At 42.1% G+C, this 19,891-nt stretch overlaps 1 long non-coding RNA gene across 1 annotated transcript in view; it reads left to right on the plus strand.

The window, feature by feature from the left end:
* Positions 1 to 13,596, plus strand: part of LOC146854957 (uncharacterized) — a 109,032-nt gene extending 95,436 nt beyond the window's left edge. Inside the window, exon 3 of the long non-coding RNA XR_014980772.1 lies at positions 13,503 to 13,596. This is a non-coding gene — a long non-coding RNA (uncharacterized LOC146854957). The remainder of the gene's footprint in view (positions 1 to 13,502) is intronic.
* Positions 13,597 to 19,891: the final 6,295 nt, after the last annotated feature.

The raw sequence follows: 19,891 nt of genomic DNA on the forward strand, positions 1-19,891 counted from the left end.
ACTTCAAAATGGGGCCACAGCTATATCTATTAGGGTAAAGAGGCTGCAAAAAAGATAGGTATTGACAGGGACTTGGGTTTGCCAAATGTGTAGATTACTAGGTTTGGCCAGAAGGTTAAAGTTTCACCAGTTGCTGGCTTTGGTTAGATCCATTGTGGATTCCCAGCTCCTGAACTCAAGATTGTGCACTGGGGTGGTAATGGCCTAGGCACATTGACTGGAGTAGGGCTGGAAATCCTAATGAAAGAAACCTTTGTAGAACTGATGTCGCTTTTCCCTCACACTGTCCAGGTGTACTCTTATATATGCTAAAGACAGAAATGGAAGTGGTTAAAATTGATTCTGTCCACAGATTGACAGGGCCAGGAAGCATGTTAATAAAACAGTTTCTGCATTCCTCAGAGATCATCACATGAGCTGTATCTATAACAACAATCTGCATTTTGACATGCATGGAATTAATGAAATGATGGAGTGCACTTTACAGATGAAGGCAATAGGGTGTTTCTAAGTAACATGAAACTCTGCATCCGGTCTTATGTATAACAGCCATATACACACAAACAACTTGACAGCTCTTGTCAGAGCCACCCTATTATCCGAAATATTAAGAAGTTTTTTCTAAAGGCTTTTTTTTTCTTTGGTTTTTGGGGATCTTCTCGACAATGTCACGATCCCTGCAGGTACATGCCAAAACAGAAAACAAAAGCAGACATTAAAGGGACACCATCATATCCACAAATAATATGTAAAAAAATCAATTTTGATCATTGCACTACACATATTACTACATACATACTTCTTTCAACGCATGTTTAAACTCAGATTCTTGTACTAAGTTTCTTTAAAAACCATCTTTCAGACCTATTTTCCATTTTTGTGGTTAATCGGGACATTGGGATGACGTTGTTAACCCTGACGATTGCGCCTTTTCCATAAAGTCTAAAACACATATATCCACACATACTACAGTATTTTACACACTAGGGGTTTATTACTGTACACTTCAAACTCATGTTTTTCAAGTGCATTTCTAGAACAACCATCTCTAAAACCTATTTTCTGTTCTCAAGGTGAGGCCAGTGATCGCAATGACGTTGGTCATCGTGAACTCCACGGTTACGTCGCAAAAGTGCAAAGCAACAGCAGGGATTCAATAGCCACCACCATACTCAAAAACTATAACTATGTAATTAATTCTAACCATCACAGTAGATAAGTCACTATATAAATAACTCTATAAAAACATTTATCAAAATCTCAATATCGCTATAACAATGCATTTTAATGATTCACTAATATATTTTTTTTATATTTCCACCAATATTCTAGACAACGTCGATAGTCGCGATGTCCCTGCAATTATACACAAGGGGCCATGCTGGCACTCGCGTTGTCGTCACTGTGAATATAATGCACGATTAAACAAATCTATTTTGTACATATAACTTGTGTCACTAGCAACCCAAGTGGTCAAACATGAGGTCAGAGTACCTCTACTCTGACCCCGTTATGTTTGCTTTTTCAGAAATGTTCAGCCCTAGGACCCGTTTCTGTTCAGCTTCTGTCCAGCCAATCAGAGCATTCCCGTTGGCTCGTGCATTCGCGAGTAATCACAAATACCAACGCAAAATATTCACGGCCAGAGATATCACTATAATTTTCGACTTAAATTTTGCAAAACTACTGAACAGATTTACACCAAATAGGCAAAAGGAACTTCCTTGAACCAACATCTACCTCCCTGCCAAATTTGGTGTAAGTCCATTCAGCTGGTCGGGCTGTAGGTGTGGTTAAAGGTTCCTACGGGAATTAGCATTACAAATGCACCATTATTTTGCGCCCCAAATTCTCGATCCCCACTGCACGGATCACCCCCAAACTTTCCATGAGAACCAGAACCTACCATGACACGTTTTTGGGAAAACGACGCCAAAAAATGCTTTTCCAATGGAAACATGGTCCAGACTATAACTACCTTCTGGCGACAGCCAATAGGTAATACATATGTATATATAATACAATACACTTACCTGCTAAAAGGTACTTATTCTGTGGTAATGGCATGTGTTGTTGCTCCATTGGGAATGAACCTGAATGCTTTTTGGGGGCCTTTTTAGGTCGAGCCTGTGCCAGCACGCATGCTCTGCTCTCCGAGGATTCTTGTAAGCACTTAAAACGTCTATGTGTGGGTCTGACTCCCCCTACACACTGGGTTGGCTGTTGCCTGTGTCCACTTCCTATTTTAGCCTGCAAATGGCTAAAGGCGGGCGCATGTCTCACCTTTTTGCCAAATGTTCACTTCCACAGCGTTTTGCTTGTGGGTGCGAGCAGGGGCGTGCAGGCTGGCAGCTGCATTCCTCTCCTTGTGGGTCAGGTTACACGTACAGCGCCGTGAGGAATTCCCGTGCCTTGTGCGGATCTTGTTTTCATTGAGCTGGGTGATTTATGAACTTTCGGGAGTAATGTTTTCCACCTGCGAAGTTGCGCAAATATCAACAGTGTCAAGTGACATTTTCCAACAAGCCAGATGCTGCTGGAACAGAAAAACTCCAATAACACAATTATGCGTAAGGTCACATGTCTAAGAAAGTGAGCCTTTTGTAAACAGAGATGTGGGCAAAAAAAGGACGCGCAGACAGAAACCTGCCAAAATCTGAACGCAAGAGTGGGATAAACATTAATTTTGAATAACATGTTTGGAAATGTAAGCTTTCTAATATGAATAAATATATTTTAAATAACTACAATTCGTAAGTAACTTTGTTCCACACATAAGTTTTTTTAAATGAGATGTTTGATGGGCAGCATCTCTTGAAATTATTTTTCCCTTTTAAACCCAGTTCAATGCTGCTTGCTTGCACTGACCTTTAACAGATTTAATCTGGAAAAGATTGACCCTCTTCCTTTTAGAAGATGCAAAATAGATGCTTAATATTAATGGAGGGCCACCTGCGCTCTCTGTGCCCTCCACCTCCTCTCTCTGTGCCCTCCACCTCCTCTCTCTGTGCCCTTCACCTCCTCTCCCTGTGCCCTCCACCACCTCCTCTCTCTGTGCCCTCCACCACCTCCTCTCTCATTGCCCTCCACTACCTCCTCTCTCATTGCCCTCTACCACCTGCGCTCTCTGCCCTCCACCACCTGCGCTCTCTGTGCCCTCCACCACCTGCACTCTCTGTGCCCTCCACCTCCTGCACTCTCTATGCCCTCACCTCCTCTCTCTGTGCCCTCCACCTCCTCTCTCTCTGCCCTCCACCTCCTCTCTCTGTCCGCCACCTCCTCTCTCTGTGCCCTCCACCTCCTCTCTCTCTGCCCTCCACCACCTCATCTCTCTCTGCCCTCCACCACATGTGCTCTCTATGCCCTCCACCACCTGCGCTCTCTGTGCCCTCCACCACCAGCACTCTCTGTGCCCTCCACCTCCTCCTCTCTCTGTGCCCTCCACCTCCTTTCCCTGTGACATCCACCACCTCCTCTCTCTGTGCCCTCCACCACCTGCGCTCACTGACTAACTGACTGACTCACTCACTCACTGCCTTACTCTCTCACTCTCACTCACTGACTGACTGACTCTCTGACTGACTGACTGACTAGCTCTCTCACTGACTCTGACTGACTGTCTCACTCTCTCTCTCGCTCTCTCTCTCTCTCTCTGACTGACTGACTTTCTGACTGACTGACTGACTCACTGACTGACTTACTCACTGTCTGACTCTCTCACTGACTGAATCACTGATTGACTCTCTCACTGACTGACTGACTCTCTCACTCTCTCTCTCTCATTGACTGACTGACTGACTCTCTCATTGACTGACTGACTGAATCTCTCACTCGCTCTCTCACTCACTGACTGACTCTCACTCTCTCTCACTGACTGACTGACTCTCTCTGACTCCCTGACTCTCTCTCTCACTGACTGACTGACTGACTCACCGACTGACTGACTCTCTCACTGACTGACTCTCTCACTCTCTCTCTTACTGACTGACCCTCTCTCACTGACTGACTCTCAATCTCTCTCTCACTGACTGACTGACTGACTCTCACACTCTTTCACTGACTGATTGACTATCTGACTGACTCTCTGACTGACTGACTGACTCTCTCACTCACTCTCTCACTGACTGACTGACTCTCTCACTGACTGACCTACTCTCTCACTGACTGACTGACTCACTGACTGACTCTCACTCTCTCTCTGACTCTCTGACTAACTCTCTCACTCTCTCTTCCATTGACTGACTGGCCGGCTATCTCACTGACAAACTCTCTTTCTCACTGACTGACTCTCTCACTGACTAACTGTCTCTCTCACTGACTAACTGACTTACTGCCTCTCTCTCTGAGTGACTGACTCACTGACTGACTCTCTCGCTCTCTCTCACTGACTGACTGACTAACTCACTCTCTCAATCTCTCTCTGACTCACTCTCTCACTGACTGATTGACTCACTGACTCTCTGACTGACTGACTGGCTGACTCTCTCACTCTCTCTCACTAACTGACTGACTAAATGACTGACTCTCTTACTCTCTCTCACTGACTTTCTCACTCTCTCTCTCTCACTGACTGACTGACTGACTCTCTCTCTCTCTCTCACTGACTGGCTGCCTGAATCTCTAAATCTCTCTCCCACTGACTGACTCTCTCATTCTCTCACTGACTGACTGACTCTCACTGACTCGCTGACTGACTGATTGACTCTCTCACTCTCTCTCACTGACTGACTGACTGACTGACTGAGTCACTCTCCCATTGACTGACTCACTGACTCTCTCACTGACTGACTGACTCTCTCACTCTCTTAATCACTCACTGACCTACTGACTCTCTCACTCTCTCTCTCACTGACTGACTGACTCTCCCACTGATTTACTGACTGACTCTCCCTCTCACTAACTGACTGACTCTCTCTCACTGACTAACTCTCTCTCACTGACTGACTCTCTCACTCTCTCTCTCACTGACTGACTTACTCTCTTACTGACTGACTGACTCTCCCTCTCACTGACTGACTGACTCTCTCACTAACTGACTGACTCTCTCTCACTGACTAACTCTCTCTCTCTCACTGACTGACTCTCTTACTCTCTCTCACTGACTGACTCTCTCTCCCACTGACTGGCTCTCTCACTCTGTATCACTGACTGACTGACTGACTCTCTCACTGACTGACTGACTCACTGAATGACTCTCTCACTGACTGATTAACTCACTCTCTCAATCTCTCTCTCACTTACTGGCTCTCTCACCGACTGACTCTCACTGACTGACTGACTCTCTGACTCTCTCTCTCTCACTGACTGACTCTCTCACTACTGACACTCTCTCTCACTGTCTTACTAACTGACTGACTGACTGACTCTCTCACTCTCTCTCTCACTGACTGACTCTCTCACTAACTGACTCTCTCACTGACTGACTGACTCTCTCACTCTCTGACTCTCTCTCACTGACTGACTCTCTGACTCTCTCTTTTCTCACTGACTGACTCTCTCACTCACTGACTGGCTCTCTGTCTCTCACTGACTGACTCTCTCTCACTGAGTGACTCTCCCTTTCTCTCACTGACTAACTCTCTCACTCTCTCTCACTGACTGACTGACTCTTATTCTCTCTCTCACTGACTGACTGACTCACTGACTGCCTCTCACTGACTCTCTGACTGACTGACTGACTGGCTCTCACTCTCTCTCTCACTGACTGACTAATTAACTGACTCTCTCACTGACTGACTATTTCCCAACCTGCACCCTCCTGTCATTTATGCCTCCCCGTGACAATACAACCATAGCAAGCAACCATTGGGACTGGCAGATAGAAGTTGCCAGCATTGAAAGGACAAAAAGAACTCAAGACATTATTTATTGTTAATACTTTTTTAATATGGTCGTTCAGTTGTACATAATGCTTTCTTGGTCATAAATAAGGTAACAAAATTGCTTCTGTCACTTCTTTATTATAACTTTTCAGCATGCTGCAGACATCTGTACAGCACAGCTTAAAGACATAGGCAAAGTCAATATCTCTGGCTAAACACTTATAAGGTCCCAAAGGTGAGACCTATTGGCTATGCCAGTGGTTGTTTAAGTTTGCACCTGGTTACCATCAGATCGAAGTTGATGATGCTAACATTTCCTAATTGCCTTTTTCGCAATTAGGAAATGCGATGTAAATGTTGTTTCCGAGTCGCAAGTAGGAAATGCCTATTTTCGATTTCCTATTTTGTGAATCACAAAATGGGATTTCTATTGGGTAGAAAGTGCATTTTGTGAAGCCACATATGCTTTTGTACATTAGGAAAGGCAGTTTTGAATTTCTTAACGAGCCAAAATAGTGATTGAACCCGTTAATAGCATTGAACATATATGCCTATAATCCTACATTCTTGCATCTAAGCACATCCTACAGAGTAGTGTGCTACCATCTACTGCTAGTGGTATGGCGCCTCAAACACTTTATGAAAACACTATATCAACACTATATAAATGCAGTTACAATATAACATAGAACCCATTGCTTGCACTTACACAGGTTACAGGGATGGCTAGAAGCCCTGGTTTTCTGTCAGCGTCTCTCCCTGCGCACAGAGGGCGCTCACGGGTTTAGCTGGAATGCCTTTAAGGCCCAACAGGGACAGGAGTACAAGGAACTGAACTGACACGCACCGCGCCATACAAGAACAGCGTAACGACGCATAATGTAAATGAAATGCATGGATGCCTGAGCCCTGTAGATGTGGACTTAACATCAGCATTGACAGGTGGTGCTGAAATCGAATGGGCAAACCCCTGCTGTTAATACACCCCGGACAGAACCTGCGTTGGCAGCTCTGGGTGCGGACTGCACAGTGCAAACGCCCCCGGGTTCGCCTCTGCTGGCGGTGGCTCTCGCTGAGCATCTTATTCATCTAAAAAATAATTCGCATTTTCAGACATACATCTGTACAGAAAGGCCAGAATTGTGGGGGGCGGGGAGGGGGGGGGGCGTGGCGGGACTCAATCACTGTTAGGGAAAAAAAGTCATTGGGAAGTACTACCTATTGTTGAATCTAACAAAGGTGTATTACCATTTCAAATACTTTCAAATGCGAATTTACAATAGACAGGCAAGATTCAAGAAGAGAACGAAACTTTGTGAACATGTTTCTTTCTGAAATTCCCGAGATGAAATCTGCAGTGTTTCGTTTTCTAGTATCCGATAGCCAGGTGACCAGGTCCAGGCGTCCAAACACATTCAAGGCTCGGCTCCCCCATCGCCAAGGAGGAGATGTGGTAGAATTTTGCCAAACTTGGAATATACTGCCGGGATTTATAATCCTGCTTTCAGCACTTGGCTAAAAAAATCGAGTGTTTTTTGGGGCAAATATCACTCTCTTCCTGTGCCTGAAATAAAGAGCATGCGAGTACAGTCCAGAACAAACGTCTTTGTTCTAATTACGGGATCCGATTCCGATCTCAGCCGGAGTTCTGTAATCCGGGTTTACATGGAACATACACCATTCTAAGGCGGGCACCTCCTGCAATAGGAGCCTACTCTGCTGCTGCCGCTGCCAGGACCCTGGTCTGAGAAATGTCAAGGGAAGATAAGCCTGCATAAAGATGTCAGCTGAAAGAGGCTGTTTCGGCTTTTCTTGCAGAGCACATCAAAGACTTCCTTAGAGCACTCCACTAACTGACACACTTGAAAGTACACCGATGTCTGCTCCCTCGGTCACGTTTTATTAACCTAGCTGTTACATCAAAGGGACAGGATCAAGGGGCATCTCGATTTACACAGAGGTGCCCAAAAGCCCTAAAGTAGCTCTGGCATGTTTAGGGTTTTCCTTTTGTGCTGCCATTTGGTTTGATGTAAGACACTAGATTTACTTTAAAAGCATTGACCCAAAAGTAAAATGCCACAGGGTTACGCCTTGAGTAAATGTTTTATGAACTGGCTATTCACAAACATGTTAATTTATACCTGGGCCGAACTGGGCATAGGGCATAGTGCAAGCAGAGGTTTGAAATTTAAGCAAATCAAGTGAAGTTTAGTACCAGGTCTAGAAGACTGCGCTGGCGCTATTAAGGGGCATGGTGCCAAATACCAAGGCTGGGTAGTCTTGATTCCACCTCATGCCTTTTTAATCCACTACCAAATACTCTGGGATTCTTAATCTTCCATGTCTTTTTAATCTGTGATTTCTTCCTTTGTCACAGTCATCCCGTCGTTCTCTTCCTATGTATTCCAGTTTTTCGCTCTCTCTTGCTCTGGATCAAAGTCTGTTGAGGAAAAATAAGTGCTGGTCCCCAAAAGTGAGTACGGGTGGGCCCCACCTGCAACCACTGTCTCAAATCAAGCATTGGTTCCAAGGAAGGAACATTGTCATTGACAAAGCCCATGAGGAAAATAGTTTAAAACACCACATTGACTCAGAAATGTACAAGAGCAGTGGACATGTTGAACAAAGTAAACACCCCATAAATCACAAATACCCAGCTGTCCTTGAGGGAATTGCACATTTGAATGTACTACCTAATTTTCGTTGTGTGTCATTGGCTCTTTCTAGAAAACTTTCTTTTCATAGTTGCAAATGAGGTTATTTTTACGTTCCTCTCCATTGTATGCCATTTTATGCCAGTATTTGGGGTTGCATGCAATTTGCATATGTTCAAAATGCACAAATGTCCTGCAAGATGCAGACACAGTGCAAATTGTGCTCTGGCATTTACAGGACTTCTATATGCATCTTCCACTTTTTCTTTGGTGAATCTTCAGCATTTTGTCCCCTACTAATTACACTCTGTTATGGGCACAAATCCATATGGGAGCATAGGTTTGTGAACCTGGTCCATAGAATCTTATGGGTACACTGGACTTCTGTCCCACTTATTTTGATGATCATTGGTCTCACTACCACTGTAGTTGACTCCTCGCCCCCATTTTAGTGGGTTCAACTCCAATTTGTCTCTATTTCTCTATTTGTCTTCTATCTGGATTCCCCTCTTGGAATGGTGAGAATCTTTACTTCATTGGGGTAGTGGATAGATAGTGATATAATCCAGTGTCACCGATAAATTGTAGTTGATTCCCCTCACTGTTTGCCTTAGTTTTAGCCTTGGAACCACAAAGAAGCAGCTGTCTGGCAGAAACATCATATAACGGAGGCGCTCATATGTGGATGGCGATGTAGGGGCAATGTTCTGTGGTGATGATGCGTGGCTGATTCCTGAAAACTCATGATTTTCCGAGAGAGGCTGAGATATATGGATATAAAATTGACTTGGTGTAAAAGCAAGGTGCTCACTGTGACAACTGCAACCTTGACATCTTTACTGGGCTTCACCACACAGGTTTACTTTGTGGGATACAGTGCAGATGATGGAAATGGTGACAGACCCCCAGTTTGAGTACATATTTGGGATACTACCATTACTAACACAGGCAAACATCTCATGCATAACGACATTTGAGCCAAAAGACAGATCTAGGCCATATGCAATGGCAAAAAATTCTAAACTGCATCTTCGCATACGAGTGGGAGGAATGAGTCTATCAGGCGTTTTAAGGCACAGGAAAATTTCCACCTGTTTATTATCCTTTCTGAAGGTCTGATTCAGAAAAGAATGTGTCTCGTTGCAATCTGGTCTACCTGTACAGCATGTTGACACCGAACATGTGTGCTGAAAACAGGATTTACTGAACGGCTGTGCACAAAATGGCATAAAGGTCTAAAAATAGATGCGGGACAATGAAAGAAATCAAACAGTGAATCCACTGACAGATGTTTGCCAACTTAAGCACTTTCAGACTCCCAAACAACGAATTCTACATTGATAAGCCCTTAGCCTACAAATACAAGCACTCTGTAAAGAGCAGAGCATTAGAGGGTAGTGACATTGTATTGTATTGTAATTGCATTTATGTAGCGCTTACTTCCCCTGACGAGGCGTCAAAATGCTTTTTCGGCGAGTAGCAAGCTACTCTGGAACCCATAAGGATTAGTGTTGAATTAGTATATTGAAATATGAAATATGTTAGTCAAGTCAAGTCAATGAAGCTTTATTCGATTAAAATCATTAATCATAAAAGCAAGAACACAGTGCATAAGAACAATAAACATAGCTACATTAACAATTGATTTCTTGATTTAAAAATAGATTTTAAAAAGGCTGTAACGGAGGCTACGACATAGGGTGAATCTAGCATTTGTAGGGCTAAAAGTGCAGGGCGACATTGCCTAATGCCAAAAGATTTCAGAACCGTCACAATCCATCTTTTCCTAGGAATGGTATAAAATTTACATAGAAAAACAACATGTAATGTGGATTGGGTAGATAGATCATCGCATGGACAGTTACAAAGAAATTTGGACCAGTCATTGCATATAGGAAAACTTAATAACCTGTGAACAATTCCCAAGCGAAAACGGACCAACAAAAATCTATCAAAATCACCAGTGACAATTGATATGTAAGATTGAATTGAAGGACACGTAGAAATCAACTGGTGTGCCTGTACAGAGATCTTTTTCTGTTCTGAAGTCAGTCTACAGACATTTAAAAAGTCCAGACACAATTTTTTCAGATCCTTTTTCGCGATTAGGGACAAAGAGGTAGGGTCGTCATAAAATTCACGGCAATCCATGTTACAGAAAAAGGATTTAATATAAGATAACCATCTTATCCTTGGCGCCCCATCCAATTTTAAAACGTCTGTAATAATTGTACGATTCAGGGCCAAATTTTCTGATGTCCAGATCCTATGCCATTGTAGTAGTGGTTGTATTTTGATAACATCTTCTAGATAACCAATTCCCAGTTCGGCATGGCATTTGTATGTTGATGTAGAGGCAGGAACACCCAGTAAAAACCGTAGAAATTTGTTTTCTACAGTCTGCAGGGAAGTAGTGTCAATGATCCCCCAAAGACCTGCACCATAAGTGGCAACGGAGACACATTTTGCCTTAAAAATTTTCAACAGCTCCGGCGGTGGCCTCCTGCCAAGTTTCTTACTAAAATTATGCAGGGCAGTTACAGTTCTAGTGAACAGGGCCGTCCTGGTTTTTATTGCACGTTGCCAACTAAGTTTATTATCAAATAAAATGCCCAAATAGGTAAATGATTTGGTGTATTCTATCGGCTTGTCATACACAAACATAGTCTTCAAACCCTTACTAAGGCTAGTGCCAACAGTCATAGCAAAGGTTTTGGAGACATTAATAGTGAGCCCCAGGTTAGACATACATTTTTCAAAAGAGGAAATTACTCTTTGCAAAGCAAGTGGGGTGCGGGCCATTAGGACGGCATCTTCAGCATATAATAAGGCCGGGATGGTTCTTAGATCAATTTGGGGGAGGTCATGACAATTTTGTACGAGGTATTTTTCTAAGCCGTTAATATATAGATTAAAAAGGAAGGGAGCAAGGACACACCCCTGTCTCACTCCTTTTCCTATGTTAAAATCAGTTGTACATTGACCCGCCGTCCCATATCGAACCCTAGCCTTGGCCCCTGCATAAAGCTGTCTAAGGAAGTTGACTAGAACAATGTCCACCCCGAGCCCATCTAAGATTTCCCATAACTTTGCATGTACAACACAATCGAAGGCTGATGATAAATCAACAAACGTTAGATAAAAGTTAGCCCTTTTAGCCACCGTATATTTAGCCATTAAAAGATTTAGATTAATACTCTGATCCACAGTTCCCATTCCCTTGCGAAAGCCATATTGGATATCGCATAAAATTCCCCGGTCCTCAGCCCAATCTTGTAATTTGTTTAAAATAACTCTGCCAGCTATTTTCATTGAGGAGTCTAACAGAGAAATCGGACGATAACAGGCCGGATTATCTCTGTCTCCTTTTTTAAAAATAGGAACTAAAATTGAGACCAGCCACGTTGGAGGGAGCCAATTTTCTACAGAAGCATTAAAAAGTGAAGTTAAAAGTGGTCCCCATAATTCCAGGTTAGATTTAAAAAGGTCGGCAGGTACGCCATCTGGGCCTGGTGCCTTGCCCCATTGAGTTGTCGTTATGGCCTCAGTTACTTCCTGTATGTCGAAGACCAGATGTTTCTCAGTTTGACGTCCCCGAGGCAAGAGCACATGTGGATGTGGGCCTGGGGAATCCAAAGCGACGACTGGACAGTCATAAAGATGTGTATAATGACTAATCCAATCATTTTCAGGAATTGCAATCTCAATGTTGGCTCTATCCGAATTACGTAAAAAAGGAGCATTAATCGCCTTCCAGAAGGCCGCCGAGTCTTTCACCAAAGCTGCATCATGTAGTGCCAACCACATTAACTTTTTTAGCTCTTGTTTCCTAATATTCAGAGCTATTTTGTACTCCCTTCTGGCATTCCTGATATAAAGAATGTTTTTAGGTTTGGCATGGAGCACAGACTTCAACTTTGCATAAGCTTGGGTGCATGACTGATCGAACCAACCATTCTTCACAGATTTACCTTTTTTGGTTTCAACAAAGTGAGCCGATTTAATGGTTGCAGTGATTATTGAGAAATTCTTCACAATGTCGCTTTTATCGGCCTCCTCATTTAGGCAAAGCATAAAATTAATACGACAATCTGTGACTATTTTACTCAAAAGCTCTTCGTGGTTCACACGTTCCCAATTTAAAGCATAACCATTCTGCCTACTAAGGTTAATATTATCAATATCGTTAATATTCAAACCCTTTGATCTTACAATTTGACATTGTGTCAGCAGATTTATACTTATTGGAAAGTGGTCACTTAGGGCCATATCATGTGTATTAAAGTTTTTTAATCTAGAAGAATGCCTGTTAAACGTCAAAATAAAATCTATTGTGGACAGGACACCACGACCATTAAAAGTTGGGGAGAAATCAGTGATAGGGGTGGTTAACATATTACAGAAGCCTAGGTCATGTGTTAGTAGTATGTCATTGAATAAATCCCCTTGAACCGTGTGCACAAAGTGCGAGAGGCAATCTACGTCATCATAATCATACATTAAACCACAAGTCCCTTTGCCTGTATAATTAACAACCGAGATAGACCACAGTATTTTGATATTTGAACTTTTCTTGTTTTTATATATTGCAGAGCCCATTGTGATTAGTGTTGATTCTTGAGCATAATGTGGCATTGGCATCATATGCTTTCCATATACAGTCCGATTTTCGATGAGATACATTATGTTATTTAATTATTAAGGGAAGGGCTATTCAAAATGTGCCATTTTATCATTTGAGATTACGCACTTGTAAGAGACCTTGTTATTTAGTCCAAACCTCCCAGTACAGGCGGCTCTTTGTGCCATTTATCCTTGCACATACTCGAATGTGGGCTCATCTTGCACTTTTTGAGCTTGTATTAGCTAGTGCTTTTTATGTGTGCTGTATCTATTAGTGTCAAATAATGTCAGTAGAATAGCGTGAGTTTTGGGAACCTCTCCTCCTATTTGTGTGTGTTTTATGAACAACCAGAGTTCCAGTGAGAGGGGTATTAATTTATCGTATTTTTTGATTTTTTATTAGGTAATACCGTGACTATCATATCACATAGATTGTCAAATTGGTCTACATCAGAATAATTGCATATATGGCTCACATTATGCTTACCACATAGAAGGTAGGTTGGATATTGGTGCCCATTGGGGGTGGATGGTCAAAACATGCATAAATGTGGTATGCGTCTTTCTTTGGCTTGGACTTAGATTTTGCTATTTGGTTTGTTGTTGGATTTTTTTAGCAGACCCAAATTCAATGTGTTGAAAACACGTTCCGGACTTAAGACAACATGGTCATAGATTTACAATCGGAACATTCGTGGACATTAAGAATGGTATGTCCTTTGATGTTAGTTGCGTTCTGTTTCTCTGTCTGTCTTTTATTGACTATTCTCTCTTTGGTTTTCTCCTTTTTCGTTTTTTTGCCTCTCTCTTTTTCAGTGCTTTTCTAATTTTATTTTAATTTTATTTTTGTGCTTTTTTACTTTCTGATACAAACATCTAGGAATGCACAATGCTATACTTATATGGATGGATGTCTTTTGTAGTAATTACATTTGTTGGTTCTCAGAGCCTCAGATTCTCTCCATCTAGGGGCTTTTGAGGTTTCATCATACCTTGGGTATGTTGGTATTAATTTGGGGAGCCTATTTGTCTGGTATGGTCATACATTTGTCAATTTCCGTTGAATAGATTGTGTTAACTCTTACCATATTTAGGATATAATAGAATATCTGTGGCGCTTTTGTGTTTTTTGTTTATGCAATGTCCTTATTTGGTTTTTATAACATGAATTTGTTACTGTATGTGTTTTAATGTTATGTATATATTTGTATGTATGTCACAAACAATGTGTGTTTTTATCTATGTTTTAACTCTACAGCCCTGAAGAAGTTCTCTGTTGAGAACGAAACGCGTTGGCTGTGTTTTTCCAAAAAGAAGAAGATATAAAAATAAAGATGGACAATTAAATAATTCATGGACTGATTGCAAACCTTTCAAGTACACTGATCATTAGTGGTGCAACCACAATATTTGTTTATTTCCCTTTGCCTGTATATTTACATAAAGAGCAATTAAAATCACCCCCCCATAGAATGATTACATCCTTGTCCGTTGAATCATGGGATCTCTCTATACCATCCAAAAGAGATTTCAAAATACTTGCAAGAAGATGCTGAGGAGTGTTGTTATAAAAATTAACAATAATCATCTTCACGTGTTGAGGACAAGTTAAACCAATGATTTGATAGTAAGGGTCATCCAAAAAACTACATTTATCATAGTTCACAAGGTTAGAAATGTAAGTGCAGAGTCCTCCCCTTGCTCTGCCACTGGAGGACGGAACGGCTGAAGTAAAGAAAGTTCGGTATCCTGCCAAATGGACAGGCTCTACTAGCTACTTGTAGGCAGAGAATGTCATAATTCCTTGTAAACTCCAACCACAAATAATTAATAATCTTCCAACATTCCAATACACAATATGAAGGCCCTCATGACCCATTCTAGACGTATTGTTGTTTACCCGACTTCCAATGCCCAAAATTGTTGGGTGTGACAATGAATGTGAAGGGATTTGAGAGTCGATAGTGGACCCCTGACCCAGGATCATATTATTATCTTTTGGGGAAATTTTACGGGTCATGGGATCAGGACTAAATCTGTCAGTACCAACAGGGAGACAAGGCCTAACATAAGCCTCGCAAGATCTCTTCACCCTAGTCGCATTATACGCGCCATTTTGCATAAAGTTGGCTACAGGTAAAGTCAAACCACCATTATGAAAAAGAGTAGGTAGACCAACACCTGGGACTGCATCCCTCTTATCCCCAGATTTCACCAGTCTACTATGTCAATCAACCTCTTCTAAAGAAGGTAAATACTGGAAACGATTATGTGTTGGGATGGAATATTTGTAGCCATAGTCAGTAATTGGGGATTTCAATTGCGAAACACAAGGTTTATAGAAAAAACCTAAAGGAAACACACCAATGTTACCTAAGGCTAATGCATGATGGTCCATGTTACGCAATATCCAGCGAACGAATTGGGGAGTCTTAAAATTCAGAACCACGCAGTCGCCTGGGAAGAGTTTAGGTTCTTTACCCAGCCAACTAACCCTTCTTACCATTTTGAATTCCGTGAACAGCCTATCAGTTTCACCCACCCTAGATCCCAGCCAAGCTAAGGACTTATTTCTTAGCACCTGCCATGATTCAGGTAAATCATCTCTCAAATTGGGTACATTAGTTAAGATAACTGTATAAGGCGTGGCAGCAGGTGGTAGGTCCAGAACAGGGCCAGGAAAAGCATAGGCACGATTTACAGCCGATGCGTCATTATGCCTATTGCCATCGCCAACATGAGAGTCAGCCGGGATAGGCCTGGGTTTTAAAAGGGTTATGGCATTTCCTTGGGAAGAAGATGCATGGTCCTCAGGATGTCTCAAATTCGATTGTATACTCCCCAGCTTTGGTAAAGATTTACCCTGGTCGTTGTTTATCACAGGTTTAGGAATACTAGAGGTGGATGATGGCGCGTCAATAATTATCTGGGATTTCGACTGTTTAAGTAATATTTCTTCTATCACGCCAAGCCTTGTAGTAATATTAGTCAGAGAGTCTCTGATAAATATATCCATTGCCTCAATTTTAGTTTGGATAGCCAATAAGTTAGTATGTGTTAAGACATGAGTGGGGGTTGACATAACCCCACGGGACGCTTTTTTCAATTTGGGGAGGGATTTATAAATTCCCTTGCTACTAGATTTCTGTGGGTTAGCCTTAGCGCTTGATGTTAATTCTGTCAATACCTCTACAGTAGAAACTGGGTTTTTTGAACGTTTAATGGGTGGCTGAAACTCAACGTCCTGATCAGAAAAGGAAATATGGTCTGAAATGTCCAAAGCACATCCATTACTAGTAACACCGGGCTTATCTACTACTTGTTTGTTATGAGATGTTAACAGGTCCCCCGAGGAAGTGGTAGCAACCGTACTGTCACGGGAGATTGCTTCTTCGACAGAAACAATCTGCTCCTCCAGGGCTCCCATAGCGCCCGTTAAATAGTTTAGAATGGAAACACACAAACCCTCTCCAGATTTTGTCAGCTTCTTGGGTTGTGAGCTTACACCCTTTCTTTTCACCATTATGACGGGGTGATTAAGAAATAGGCTAAAGAGAGACAATAGATCTAGCAAATAAAAGAAAGGAAAACTATCAGAGGGTCACAGAATATAGATAACAATGCCAGGCCAAGTGTCTTAGAGTATAAGAGTGTGTCTATCAACAGTCTACTGGACATACAACTCGAGAACAAATCAGGGAGACACACTACCAAAAACAGATTATGGGAATATATTATCTGGCAAGCAGCAAGTACTTATCTGTTGCAGTGGATGTAGTAATAGAATAAAAAACCAAAGTCTATGGCCCAGCCCAGCCTACTCCTGGCTGTCTTCGCCCGGGCCGAGCCCGCGCGCGTCCCGCGCTGCGGGACCTCGTCTCCGATGATAAGGGCTCAGCAAGGGGCCGGGTTGAAAGTGCTGCGTGGAATCATGGGTGCCAGGGACTGTGCAAAAGTGCTTCTCTCCTCCGTTCTCCGACCGAGGTCTCCCGCGCTGCGGGACCTCGTCTCCGATGATAAGGGCTCAGCCAGAGGCCGTGTTGAAAGTGCTGCGTGCAATCCTGGGTGCCAGGGACTGTGCAAAAGTGCTTCTCTCCTCCGTTCTCCGACCGAGGTCTCCCGCGCTGCGGGACCTCGTCTCCGATGATAAGGGCTCAGCAAGGGGCCGGGTTGAAAGTGCTGCGTGCAATCCTGGGTGCCAGGGACTGTGCAAAAGTGCTTCTCTCCTCCGTTCTCCGACCGAGGTCAGTTATTTGGATTGAGGAGGGTTGGGGAGGGGTAGAAAAGGGAAAAGGTTTGCATTTATATAGCACTTGTAACCCTGATGGGGTGTTGAAGCGCTTTATTGGCGACCAGCATGCTACTCCGGAACCTATAAAGGATTAGTGTTGAAAATTAGTACAGTGAAATATGAAAGTAGTTTGAGTGGTGGATGTGTTATTCAGTTGGATAGAGAAAGGTAGGGGAGGGATAAAGAGGGAAAAAGGTTTGCATTTATTTAATGCTTGCTTACCTCTGATGAGGTGTTGAAACTCTTTATTGGTGAGTAGCATGCTACTCTGGGACCCATACAGGATTAGTGGTGAATTAGTATAGTGGAATATGAAATCTTACAGGAGCATTTCCTTCTCGCCATCTAATGGGAACTTCAGGGGTATAGCCTCCAGAATATACAAAGAAGCGATAGTATCATTTCATTCAAAACCCGCATTTGCAGCTCTACGAGAAAACCCCAAGGAGATGCTGGAGGCACAGATAACAGAGGACTCATAGAAGCATGTCTGAGGGACAGGACAAAGACCTACAAGAGTTAAAATCGTATGTCTGCTGTTTCATGATCACACCGAATTCGTATAGAACATTACAGCTATTATCTAAAGCAAGGTTACAAGAGGACTCAAAATGCTGCAAATATAATTGATTGAACGTAGACAATGATGACGTTAAGCAAGCTATGATGTTTATGACTTTAATATGAACCAAAAAATCTCAAAACATATTAGACAGGAATTTGAAAACTTAATTGGCTTGCAATTAATATTCCTTTTAGTTGCTAATCAACTTGTGTAGAAAAGTAGAAGGCTCTATCCTCTGATCCACTCTTGTTGTGTTCCTTTTTGTAACTTAGCTAACATTTGCACATTAAAGCAGGTGTTTTCCGAAGTACACTGATTTTCATTTAAATAGTGTTGAGTTTGAGAGCTCACTAAAAAGTATTCAGGTTTTAGGCCATTGCAACAAATAGACATTGATAAACTGAACGGAAACATTCTATGCTGTTCATGTGTACAATCACTCACAAGTGTTTTGTCATACATTATGTATGACAATAGTGCAAATTGAACATATCTCTGCACAGTAGTGGAATAGAGAACAAGTTTGCCCTTGGAAATGTTTCTTAAACTTAAGGTTTTTAAATGTTTAATGCCGGAATACAATCAATGTTGCTTTGACTGAAAATTCTCACATCACATTCCATATTTGTGGAAATGCTTGAAAAAGAGCTGTGAAAGGTCACCTTTCCAGTTTCCACTAGACACTAGACTGTTTTTAGTTTTTGTAAAAAGGTTGACCATGAAAGGTCATGTACGTTCATTAACAATTTCAAATTTAGGGCCATGCACGTTCACTAACATATTTAAAACAGTCATTGGCAAAACCATTAGGGTCTGGGTTTAATGTTCTAACGGGTGCAGCCTCAGCACATAATAGCAAGACACTTAAGGGAGAACTCGCAGGAGAACTAAAGGTGTAATTAGTCTCTCAATTGGTTCAGGACAAACACTGGTGTTGAGGCAGAAGGATATACTCTAACAGCTAAATGCATTGGGTGAGAGATGAACACTCCACTGGTCTGAACCAAGACAGCATTGATAAAGTCTCCAGCTAATAGCTAAGAGGTTGGTAAAAGAAAATATATGACTGAATGTGGTGGACCCAAAGACCACTGTATGTGTATTGTTAGCAAAAGGTCTGTTTGACAGCTGCAAGGACAAAAACTAGACCTGAGTAGAATAAGATTTGATTTTAAAGATCATTAAAAGATCAATGATTTCACTACATTGGCAATAAATAAATATAGCATGGTTTGACACAACAAATACTTTTGAAAGTGAAATTGCAATTGTATTATCTGACTCAGGGGTTCTAGTAAAATAGTACATATTATGTATATGTTGTCATAAACATATTTTTTTACTGTTCCAAAGAAATAGGCCTGTAAGCCACTGCGAAGAAAGTGGTTTAGGTTCCTGGTCTAGGTTCTTGAAATGGGATAAATGCATTGATTGCAACTTCACATGTCCTGTTGTTCTATGCCAGGTGAGTAATAGAATTTTTTTCTTTTCCGTTTGCATTCAGGTATATGTAGTTTTGATGTGTTCTGTATTAATGCGAAGTTGCATGCCCTTGAATCATGAACGAAAATAGGAGTGGTGTTCTCAGTGTTCTTACTTGCTGTGCACTGCGAATTAAGGGATCACCCATGACTCATGCAAATATCGCACATAGGCACAGGTGGAACTGACCCAATCTGGCGGGGTTGCAGTAAAGAGTTTGGGCCCGATTCACAGAACTAACTTAAGACAAAATCCTAAACTTACTACCATTTTCGTATTCACAGAAGGCACTTACTCATTTTGGTATTCACAGAAGACACTTACTCACTTCGGTATTCACAGAAGTTAGGAGTCCTAACTTTAGGACTCCTAAATGCCTTCTGTGAATACCGAAAGTCTTAAAATTAGGATTTTTCTCAGTTTAGGAGTCCTAAAGTTAGGACTCCTAACTTTA

This window comes from Triturus cristatus, chromosome 4_1 (assembly GCF_964204655.1).
Source record: "Triturus cristatus chromosome 4_1, aTriCri1.1, whole genome shotgun sequence".
In the NCBI taxonomy this organism is placed as follows: domain Eukaryota; kingdom Metazoa; phylum Chordata; class Amphibia; order Caudata; family Salamandridae; genus Triturus; species Triturus cristatus.